Raw genomic sequence first — 12,098 nt, 5'->3', positions numbered from 1 at the left:
CCCTCCCCTCCCCCTCAGGGCTGGGGAAGCCCACGCTGACCTTCATCCCTCAAGCTCTGTCTATGCCCCTTCATGGAACTCTTGCCCCTTAACTCTCACCACAGTCGCACACGGAAGGTATCATCTTTGCTCGTGCGGGAAGGAGCTGGACTTTGAATCCAGGACCAACCCCAAGTTCATGTTCCTTCCCGAGCCCCGGGAGTCCTGCGGGATTCACTTAGGGCTCACCTTGGCCGTACCTGGAGCTGCCCTTCTTCACTGCCAGCTCATGGTGCCCCCAGTGGCATGAGGGCCGCCTCCCCCCGGATGATAAGAACTGGTATTTACTGAGCACTGCCCGCTACACTCGACACCGCTCTGGGCACGTTGCATGTACAAAGCCAGTCCTGTGAGGAGGAGGCTGTTTTTAAAGCTTTTTATTAAAATGTGACATATCTGCAGAAGAGTGCAAGTGAATTCACAGCTTGGTGAATCGAAACAGGCTGAACACCTCTGCCTCACCAGCCCCCGGATCAAGAAATAGAACATCATTAGCTTCCTGAAAGCTCTCCTGGGTACCCTTCCTGTTGCCATCCCCTCCACGGAGAGCCCCTTCCTGACTTCTCAGCACGTGGATTAATCCTGCCCTTTTTACGTGCCGTAAAGGGAGTGATACGGAATATACGCTTTTGTGTCTGCCTTCATTGGCTCAGCATTTCTTCTCTGTGGCTCATTCATGTTGTGTGTGTTGTACTTTGCTCGTTCTCCTTCGATGGAGTCGTGCTCCAGTGAAGGGACCACAATGGGTACGGCCCTTCTGCTCACGGTTGCCCAGGCAGTTTCTGGCCTGGAGTTTTTACAGACAGTGTAACTTTTCCATGCAGGAACCTTGGTGAACATGGATGAGTGTTTGCTGGGCATGGGCTGCGGTAGGAACTATTTATCCCTCCTTTACAGTGTGAAAATCTGGGATCTATGACTTGCTCCAGGTCACACCTCTAGTGAGTGGCCAAGCTGGGTTTGAACCCAGACAGCCTAGCTCCGGCGCCTGCTCTCTGTGGTCGTTCTCCTTCTGAACTTGCCTGGGAAGAGGCTGATCGTTGCTACCAGTTCGCCGCCTGCATCTAACCTTGAACAGCCCTGCTGGGTCTCTGCTGGAGAGAAGGCATGATGAGACCAGTCCCCAAACCACTGGTTGCCCAGGGCAGCTCCCTGAAGGTTCTAGAGGGCCTGCTAGACCATCTTGAGAGTATGACGCCAAAGCCCAGAGAGGCTGTGTGAGCTCCCAAGGCCACACAGCACAGTGGCTTGCACCCTGGTGTCCTGTCCCCTGGGCATTCCCTGCCTCCTCTCAGGGCCTAGCCAGCGCCATCGTCTTGCCTGAGAATGACCTCACGCACCGACATGAGCCTTGAAAAATAGTCCTCATTGTGTGGGGCATGGGGCCTGTGGGCCGATGCTGCATTTCCAGAAACCTCCGCCCCCGGAGTCTAGGGAATGTCACAGTTCCGGGCCCATCCCCTGCCACTATTTTTAGTGGTGATTTGGAGGAAGGAGGACTTTCCTGGATTTGCCTTCAGAGGCTGGAAAACAAACACCTCCCCTTCCCCGCCCCCGGCCTCCCAGTTCCCTTGGCAGGAAGTGGGGGCCTGGATTCCTGGACCTGCCACTTACCCTGCAGGCTTCTGGATGAGCTCTGAGGTCTTCAGAGCTGACGGGTAGGTGGCAGCAACAGTGTGCCCCTGCCCCCACCTAGGACCATGAGCAGCCTGAAAAGGGCTCCCATGCCCCGCAACAGCACCTTTTTTTTTTTTTTTTTTCGCTGCGTTGGGTCTTTGTTGCTGCGTGCGGGCTTTCTCTAGTTGCGGCGAACGGGGGCTGCTCTTCATGCGGTGCACGGGCTTCTCATTGCAGTGGCTTCTCTTGTGGAGCACGGGCTCTAGGCGCGTGGGCTTCAGTAGTTGCAGCATGTGGGTTCAGTAGTTGTGGCTCGTGGGCTCTAGAGTGCAGGCTCAGTAGTTGTGGCGCATGGCCTTAGTTGCTCTGTGGCATGTGGGATCTTCCCGGACCAGGGCTCAAACCCGTGTCCCCTGCATTGGCAGGCTGATTCTTAACCCTTGCACCACCAGGGAAGTCCTTTTTTTTTTTTAATATTTATTTATTTGGTTGTGCCAGGTCTTAGCTGCAGCAGGCAGGCTCCTTAATTGCAGCATGTGGGCTCCTTAGTTGTGGCAGACGGCTTCCTTAGTTGTGGCATGCGAATTCTTAGTTGCGGCATGTATGTGGGATCTAGTTCCCTGACCAGGTATCGAACCCGAGCCCCCTGCGTTGGGAGCGTGGTGTCTTATCCACTGTGCCACCAGGGAAGTCACCAGCACCTCTTATTATACTCTCTCTGCAGGTGCCTGAGCCCCTCCTGGGGGTTGGCCTTACCCTCCCATCTAAAGTTTTTCCCAGGGGGAATTCCCTTGGCAGTCCAGTGGTTAGGACTCTGCGCTTCCATTGCAAGGAGCCTGGGTTCGATCCCCGGTCAGGGAACTAAGATCCCGCAAGCCATGTGGCATGGCGAAAAAATAAATAAAGTTTTTCCCATTGGGAGCCCCTGGGCCTCTGTGCTTGAGGTGGACACTCTCCAGGTGGCTCATGGTGGGCATGCATCCCTTCTCCCATCACCCCCCTGCCAGGGCTCCGAGACAGCGTTCCCCCCAGTGCTCTTGTATCCTCTGCTCAAACTCCCACAACAGGGTGCCTCTTCCCTCCCAGGAGCGCCCGGTCCCCTCTGAGATGGCTCTGACTGTTAGACTGTCAGTTAGAATGGTGGTAAAGCACAGGCAAGCAATCACCCTCAGATGCAGTTAGAGCTTTTGCTTTCCTTTAATGCTTACCACAGTAGCATGAGGTAGAAACTGTTATCCTACTTTATACATGAGGAAAAAAGGCACATATTGGTTAGGGAACTTATCCAAGGTCACGTAGCTGGTGAATGGTGGAGCTGGGCTTCGACCCCAGGTCTCTGTACAGAGCCTGGTTCCTCAGCTGTGCCTGGACCCTGATCTCTCCCGTGTTACTTCTTCTATGGACACCTGCTCAGATTAGCAGTCCAGCCCCCATGCAAGGCCGAGAGCTGTGGTTGGGTAGTACGATTAATTGCCAGTATTGAAAAATAAGGAGATATTTAAAACATAAAAAGTGTGATAATCTAGAGTATGGAATTTTCTAGAAAAGACAGCAGGTATGGCAATGCTGGGCCCCATTCAGTCATGGAACAGCTGCCGCTCCAGGCTGGTTGTGCATTCTAGGTCCCCACCTGCTCCTTTCTTACCGATGGTCGCTGTCAGGGCCCTGTGGCAGTTGCGTGTTCCACCCTCGGTTAGAGCGGTGCTCTCTTGAGCCCCTAAGCTGGAGAATCAGGGCGGGGGGCAGCTTGAGAATTTGGCAATTATGAGCACACCCCTTTCCCCACCCTGCTCAAGCCCCCAAGTCATCTCTCCCCCACTTTCTTCACCTGAACAGACCCGTGCCTAGTGCTGGCTCCTGGAAATACTGTCGGATGAGGCCCAGGACCTGCCTTGGAGCAGCTTCTAGGCTAGTCTGGGAGGTGGGAAGGCCCTGAGCTGTTGGTCTGGTTTCCAGGCTGCTGGTGTACCTTCCTATGGGGCGGGCAGGGCTCCCTGCAGCAAGTAGAGGCGTGAGCTGTGGGCTTTGGAAACCCCGAAAGAAGCTGCACTGAATCCTGAAAAGGGGAGGAGGGCGGGCATTCCTCAGCAGAAAGGCAGGGATACTTAAACGTCACTTCCCCTCAATAAACCCAGAATCTGTAGTGTTAGATAGTGGTGAGTTCAAAGCAGAAAAAAACAGGGAACGGAGTGAGGAGGGTGTCCAGGGAAGGCTTTGCTGAGAAACTGACATTTGAGTCAAGACCTGGAGGAGGCAGGAATGGGCCACAGGCATAGGGGGCGGAGCGACAAGGATGCTCCAGGTGGGGAACAGCCAGCGCAGAGATGCCGAGGGACGGGCAATGTACAGGAACCAGGAACAGCGAGGAGCAGTGGGGCAGGGGTGGCTGGGGAGATCACAGAGATACAGGTGGAGGTGGGGGGGATGACAGGTCACGTGGCCCTGATGGGCCATTCTAAGGACTGTGCTCGCCCTTGAGTGAGACGGGCCATAGGGGAGGAGCGGAGAAGTGACATGATCTGACTTGCATGTTAAGGGGACACTCCCTGCTGAGTTGACGTAGACTAAAGGGCTGGGAGACCAGTTAGGAGGCCACTGCACGATGCAGACACGCGATGGTGGTGACACGGACCAGGGTGGGGACCGAGGAGTGGCGAGAAGTGGCCAGATTCTGGTAACATGTTACAGGCAGAGCTGACGTGGCTCGCTGATGACTTGGGTGTGGGGTGTGAGAGAAACAGAATCAAGGTAGATTCGGGGGCTTGAGTCCAGAGGAGCGGGAAGGCTGAGGTCCCCGTGAACTGAGTTTGGGGTGACAGAGAGGAGCAGGTTGTCAGGGGGCTGCTCAGGGACTCACTCCTGGACGTGTGAGGTTGGAGATGCTGTTAGACACCTGGTGTGGGAGGCTCTTGGCTCTGAGTGTGGAGTTTGGGGTGAGGTCCAGGCTGGGAAGCATCAGCATGTGGGTGGATTTAAAGCTGGGAAGCTGGATGAGCCCAGCCAGGAAACCGTGGTACAGGAGGGCCGAGCCCGCTGCTGCCTGGAGGTCAGAGGGAGGGGAGGGGAGCCAAGAGACCGCGACACAGCAGCCAGAGACGGGAGAAGAAGCCAGGAAGAGGGGCTGGGAGGGCGCAGAGAAGCGTCCCCCACGCCAAGGAGCGCATAGGCGAGGACGGTGGGGCTCGTGGCTTGGAGGTTGTCAGTGACCTGGAGACGAGCACGTGCCAGAGAGGACGGCAGGAGGGGAATGGACGCACGGGGGGCACAGTCTTTCCAAACCTTCTTTGCTCCAAAAGGAAGAAGAGAAGTGGAATGAGAGCTGGAGGGGCAGAGGGGTCACATGCAGTTTTTCTGTTAAAGATGTGAAAGAGAATTGCATGTTCATGTGATGTCGGGAGGAATCCAGTGCAAGGCATGGTCCAAGAACCCTCACGTCTGAGTGGGCCCTTGTCCTGAAGGGAGACCTGGTCTCAAAGCCTCCTTCCTAGCCAAACATGGCAGCCTCGCCGGCTCAGGGGGCCCCCAGGTCGGGCAGAGGGAGCCGAGCAGGAGGGTGGCCTCTTCGAGGCAAAGGGAAGGCACAGCCGTGACCAGGCTGATGGCAGGGTAGCCCCCTGGGAGAAGCAGACACCTCGCTCCCGTGCAAAGCACAGTGTCTGGGGTCTGGCCCCAGCCCTGGGCTCCTTAAAATTCTGCAGGTGCCCTGGGGCAGCAAGGAAGCTTTGGTCCACTTGAGTCTCCTTGTGTCCTGCTGGGACGTGGCAGGAACAGCATGAAGTGGCCGTGGACACGGTTCACAGAGCCCTGGGTAGTTTGGCAAGAGCTGCAGCCATGTTGCAGTCAGCCCTGAGAGCATCGAGGCTCGGGGTCCTATCAGGGGCCACAGGGAAATTAGCCTGCCATGTCCCACCCCGGAAAGCAAGGAGAGACAGAATAAAGGGAAGTAGAACCTTCTCTGCTCCCAGGACCCCGGAAATATTGGATGCTTCTCAGTGATGGCTGTGGACCAGGTCCCCACTCCTTCCCAGGCTGTCGACTCTGTTCAGTCATTCATTTGAGAGTCAATCCACTGGTGTTTACTGAGCACTTACTATGTGCCAGACACTGTTCTAGATGCTGGGGATACAGTGGTGAACAAGGCAGGCCAGGTCCCTGCTCCCAAGGAACTTATATTGCTCTTTGGGGTGGACATAAAAATATGTAAGTAAACTCAGTAATCCTTCATCTACCTTTAACCCAGTTGAGGGAAATAGTCTGCTCTCTCACCTTTAAGCTTGCAGGTTGGAGTTGGTCTACCACCATCTCATTGATGTGAATGGACTGGTTTTCTACCAGTTGAGAGAATTGCTTCTTTCTCTTTTGGTTAAACGGAATTGACCTTGGTTCCATGGAGTGCAGTGGTAATTGGCACAGCATTGACCCAGAAGAGGCTCACCAAATCATTCTCAAACATGCCAACTCTGATCAGTCAGTGATGGCATCTGCCTCCCCGTCTGAGGCAGACCTGGCAAATCTGCGTTTCCCTCCCGTCGTCCCATGGCAGACATCCCCAATCAACCCAGGTTCCTATAGAGCCTGGTTGATTAGTCATGTCTGCATGGACACAGGATTGGAAAATGAGAACCTGTATTCCAGACAGTTTCCTTTCCTGCCCTAGGCAGGAGGTTGGAAAGGTCACACTGCCTAACTTTTTAGCCTGCACTTGGAGAGAGGAGCTATGGGGGATTATGGAAAGATCATGGGCCTGAACGTTGAAGTACTGGGGTCAGGTGCCGGATCTGCCTCTCATTGGCCATGTGAGCTGGTCAACCCACCTCACCTGGCAATGAGAAGAAAAGGGGGGTTTCCATTTGTGAGGAACAGAGCTTCCCTAGGTCAGACCCCAGACCGCCCAGCCAAGCCCACATCCGACCTGGCTCAGTGGGTACAGTTTTCTCGGTCACCACCAGTGGCTGCCATTTACCCAAGTGAGTGGTTGGCTTTCCTTTGCTACGTAAGCACTACCTGATGGGACAAGCCTGCTTAACCTTTGTAAAGTAGGTTGAACTTTGACCTGTCCTGAACTCACCTTACTCAGCCCTCAAACAGGAAAAAGCAAGATAAACTAGGCTATACCCATCCCAGGGCCATAAGTCTGGGATCTTTTACTTGCTTCCCTGGGCTGTGGCCTCCTTCTCCCTGCCCTGGCCTCTTCCTTCGGTCCTTTTCTCAGAATGCAGCCTGTCAGCCAAGTCAACCTGTATCTTCTGAGACTTTTGGGGGCCTGAGTGCAGGCACAGGAGCTGAATGACAGGAAACGATGCTAACATTTAATGAGCACCTGCTGTTGGGTAATGTCACATAGAGCCTTAAAGGTAGAGAATATCATCCTCAGCTTAACAGCTCAGGAAGCTTTTGCTCAGAGAAGTGACCTGCAAATAAGACCCTCCAGGTTGGACGGGGTAAAGGCCAGACTGGAATCCAGGGCTCTGTGAATCTGGAGCTGTGTCGTTCTGGGTTCTCTTCTCCCCGATGCTCAAGGTCCCTACCTGACCGTTCACTCAAGATATGGCAGTCTGTTCTGTATAGGGCAGAAATGATTATACTTTCATCCTCCATTCTACAGATAATTAAATTTTGATAGGCAGGCTCCAAAGCCGATGCTTTTAACCCAACTGTGTTGGCTTAAGAATCAGGAGACCTGGGCCTATTCACTATGTGATATTTGATACTCTTTCTGCCCTGACACACAGGTGTGTAAATGTCTCAGGAGGGGTAAACTTAAACTTTGTGAATTAACTCCTTAGAAATTATTAATGGCAGAACTGGCCTGACTTTCCTTTCCCTCTCTGGGCCTCAGTTTCCCCGTCAAAGGGAAGTTGAGCTGGAAGAACATTTTGGTGGGTATGTATTCAGAGTGGTTTGCCAAGCCCTTCTGGCTCCCACCTACCCACCCCTCCTTTCCCAGAATCTGTAGATGCTGATCAGGAATGTTGAGTGGAAAAGAAAGGGGGCCCCCTGCTGGTGGCAGCTGGGATTGTCATACACAGGCTGAGGTCTGCCTGACCCTGTTGGCCACCCCTCCCCAACACTGACCCAGTGTTTGTCAGGGGTCCACCAGGCTGGAATTTTCACAAGGGCTCTTGGCCGTAGACCATCCAGAAGCAGGCCAGCAGTCTTCTGAGCTCAGACTAATGGGAAATCTGACCTCATGGAATGAGACCATGCCTTGGGCTGGCTGAGGATCCTGTAAGCAGGAGGGCGTGGCTGGTGGAGGATTCCTTAAGAGCTGCTGACGCACACATGCACGCATACACACCCTCCTTCCAGCAGTCACGGAGCAGTCATGGGGTGCGTATAAGAATGTCAAACCGCCTTTAATGGAAACCTCCCCGCTTGGGACTGTAAGACAGCTGCAGAAACAGTATCTTGTAGCACGAGTAACTGGTGTGAATATTTGGATCATCCACTGGTTTTATGGATCGATGCAGGTTCTGTGTTCACAAGGATGTGCTTTCACAGTAAGGGTGATGGAGGAGCGTGAGTGGTTCAAGGTCAGATGCCAAGGATGCAAGTCCAGGGTCTGCGTGGGTCTTGGTGTGTCAGTTAACCCTCTGAGCCTCAGTTCCATCCTCCATAAGGCAGGTGCAGCCCTACCCCCAGCACAGAGTCCCTAGGAGAAGATGAGGCCAACCGGGCTGTGCAGATTTGTTGGGGGTTGGCAGTTTGGGAGCCAGCAAAGCTGTGGGACAGGAGGGTGCTGGGGCCAGGTGGGCACTGCCACTCACTGCTTGGCCATGTTCCTTAATCTCCCTGGATGCCCAATTCCTCATCTATAATGTGGACTGACTTCAAAAGGTAGTTGTGAGAATTAAGTGACAAAAACCCATTGGGGGCTGAGACCTGTGCCTGGCACATGGGAATTGTTTTAGTATCTAAGGAATTGAGGTTCGGGGAGGTTATGTGATTTGCTCGAGGTCTCAGAGCCAGGGAATTCCCTCGTCCGGTGGTTAGGACTCTGATCCAGGGACAGAACCCAGATCCTCTGACCCCAGACCAGTGCCCGTCCGCCCTGCTGTGTGGTGTTGGCCAAGGCCATGGACATGTTTGTGGGGGACAGTGGTCAAGGCGAAGTCGTCTCGGACCTCAGAAGTTAAAGGAAGCTCACAGAGTCCAGCACGCCCATCCTGGGGGAAAACCGAGGCTGGGAGAGGGGAAAGCTGACAGCCTGGTCCCTCACTGTCTGGCAAGGTTCTCACTGCAGGCGCTGCCCCGGTGCATAAGGAGAGACCCCCTCGTGCTCAGCGTTCCCTGTAAAATCCCTTACTCTCCAGGTCCACGACCCCCAGAAGCTCAAAAGCCGAGAATTACCCTGCGCTGTTCTCTTTGCCTGTCAGCTGTGGCCCCCCGTCACCTGGGCACTGGAGAAGGGGGTCTGCTTTGCCCAAGGCTGGAGTCAAGGGACCTTTCTTCTCTCTCTGGTCCCCACCTGCCAAGAGTCGCATTTGCAGAAGTTAAACTGGGGCTGATACTGCTCCACCCTGCCTCGCATCTGGGTTAGGGTCTATGGCATCCCAAGCCAGGGAACGAGGAGGGCGTCTGCTGTGGAAAGGCAGACCTCAGAAGCTTGGGAAGAGTGATGGCCCCAGAGAAGCGCCATCGTCTTGGGGTCATGGTTGGGGCCCTGGTTCCACCCTCCAGCTCATGCAAACATCCAGCCTCCTTGAGTTAGAAAAATCAGTCCCTCCTTGCACACCCTCCCTCTCACCCCCAGTCCCCACATTCCCAGGAGCCAGGCTGGTCTCCTGCAGGGTCTACTGGGCATGACATCACCTGTCACCATGGCAGTGGTTCCGGTGGCCTAGCTGCTGGCGTGGGACACACCTGGGTGAAGCTGGGTGGCCGGGAAGGAGAACAGAGCGCTGGGGAGCTTGGGGCCAAGGCAGGAGGAGGCTGGTCACAGAGAGACACCGTCATGCTCGTGGACCATCACCTCACCTTGCATTAAGGATGTTTGGAGATCGTCAAAGAGGGTTTTGAAGGAGAAATAAAAGCATGCTTATGACAAAGGAAGGATGCATTCCACTGTGTAATTTTCATAGCTGTGTGTCTGTAGTTTAAATTATTTCTTGGGGAGTCTGTCAGGCTAAGTGCCTTGTTTCCCTAAAGAGTTACAATACCTGTTCCCCCCTTCAGGGGACCCCCCGTCTGTTGGGGTGACAGCACCTGGATACTTGGGGATGTTCAGGCTCGATGGGGACACATGCCTACTTTCCCACCTCAGGCCTGTGGGGCGTCCCCAGGTGCTCCCAGGTCGTCCACGTGAGTTTCCTGGGTGGGTTGTGGACATTTGTGCTTCTGAAGAGCTGGGCAGACGGTACAGAAGCTTCTTGGTTCACACCATGGTTCCAGAGGCACCTTGTCTTCGTTTTTAAGTGATCTTCACCTGGCGTCATTCCGCGAGATTCAGCTTTCGTGTTTTCTCGGCCTGCAGCCTGGCAGGGTCCAGCCCAGAGTCAGGCCTGGAATTCTGGCCACGGTGACCTAAGCTGCTGCTCAGCCAAGCTGGCCATGAAGGGGACAAGTCCAGCTGCAGCAGCCAGGAAGCTCAAAGCTGGAATTTAAAGGGCCCCCCAAGACCTGCAGTCCCCACTGCAGGGGTCTCCCCAGGGCTCCTTGCACATGACAACACTGCCACAGCTCACCTGCCTCTACCCTGTTCTACAGGGCGGTGCTGGGTGGAGGTAGGGGGTGAAGATGCAGCTTATGTCAGGCACCGAGCCAGAGCCCAGGGTCCTCGATCCTTATGCCATACTTTTTCATATCAGAGGCTGAGTCTGCAGGTTCACTGTCCGGGACAAGATGGGGTGGCACCATTGCCTGCCCCCTATCACTGCCCTCAGCTAGCCGTGGGGCTGGGACCCTCTGGGGTTTGGGGGCTTCTCTGTAGAGGCAGCACAATGTAGGGTCAAGGGTTTGGGCCTTGGAGTCAGATGTGGCTCTGTGACTCTGGGCAAATTACTTAACCACTCTGTGCCTTCTCAGGCTGGAAGCTTCCAGAGCCAAGGAGTTGCTCTGCCCCCTCCCCACTGCCTCCACAGTTCCTTCCTCAGTGTTCTCTCCACAGAGGGGTGTGGGGATGGAGTTCTGGGGACCCTGGGGAAGGCAGTGCGGCCCGCCGTGCACAAGCCCAGGCTTGCCCTTCTCTACTCCGTTCTGTACAGAGCCAGTGCCGTGAGGAGAGTCCGGAGGGAGCAAAAGCCACACTGCTGCCAGGAGGCTGTGTGGAACACGGGGCACCATGTCTGTGTGTCTGTGTCTGTTTGTCTGTGTGTCTGTGTGACAGCTTTATTGAGATACAATTCACATAGCATACAACTCACCCATTTACAGTACGTGATTCAATAGTGTTTATTATATTCAGAGATGTACATCAATATTAGAATATTTTCATCATGCCCTTTGGCTACACCTCCATATCTCCAGCCCCCGGCCCAAGGCAACCACTAATCTAATTTCTGTCTCCATAGGTTTCCCTATTCTAGACACTTCATTTGAATGGAATTATATAGCATGTGGCCGTTTGTGACTGGCTTCTTTCACATAGCATAATATTTTCAAGATTCATCACATTGTAGCATGAATCATTACTTCTTTTTGTTGTCAAATAATATACCGTTATATGAATGTACTACATTTTTAAACATTCATTCATCAGTTGATGGACATGTGGTTGTTTCAGCTTCGGCTATTATCATTACAGCTGTTATAAACATATGTACACACGTTCCTGTGCGGACATACGTTTTCAGTTCTCTTAGATATACACCTAGGAGTGGAACTGCTGTATCATAGGGGAAGTTTATGATTAATCACTTGAGGAACTGTCAGCTGTTTTCCACAGAGGCTGTACCATTTTCCATTCCCACCAACAGCGTGTGAAGGTTCCAGTGTCTCCATATCCTCGCTAACACTTGTTACTGTCTTCTTTTTATATTTTAGCCATTCTAGTGAGTATGGAGTAGTATTTCATTGTGGTTTTGATGTGTATTTTTCCCTGATGACTAATTATGTAAACCACCTTTTCAAGTGCTTATTGGCTGTTTCTTGGAGAAATGTCTGTTCAGATCTTCTGCCCATTTTTTTAATTGGGTTATTTGTCTTTTTATTATTGAATTGTAAGAGTTCTTTATATACTCCAGATATAAGCCCCTTATCGGATATATGGTTTACAAATCTGTTCTCCCATTCCTTGCACTGTTTACTTTCTTGATGGTGTCCTTTGAAGCACAAAAGTTTTTAATTTTGATGAAGTCCAGTGTATCTGTTTTTTCTCCTGTTACTCATACTTTTGGTGTCATAACTTGCTGCGTGTTTTTAATCAAACACTTTTCCCTGTGAAGGAGGTGGAGCAGACAGTGGACTGTTGGGCTGGGCTGAGCTCTGCTGGGCACAGACTGGGC

At 53.3% G+C, this 12,098-nt stretch overlaps 1 protein-coding gene across 4 annotated transcripts in view; it reads left to right on the top strand.

The window, feature by feature from the left end:
• The window catches only part of KAZN (kazrin, periplakin interacting protein), a 463,695-nt gene that overhangs the window by 384,916 nt on the left and 66,681 nt on the right, over positions 1-12,098 (top strand). The window lies entirely within an intron of this gene.

Source organism: Lipotes vexillifer, unplaced genomic scaffold (assembly GCF_000442215.2).
Source record: "Lipotes vexillifer unplaced genomic scaffold, Lipotes_vexillifer_v1.1 scaffold496, whole genome shotgun sequence".
In the NCBI taxonomy this organism is placed as follows: Eukaryota; Metazoa; Chordata; class Mammalia; order Artiodactyla; family Lipotidae; genus Lipotes; species Lipotes vexillifer.
Note: the sequence above shows the minus strand (reverse complement) of the source record. Positions and strands in the feature narration are given on the sequence as shown.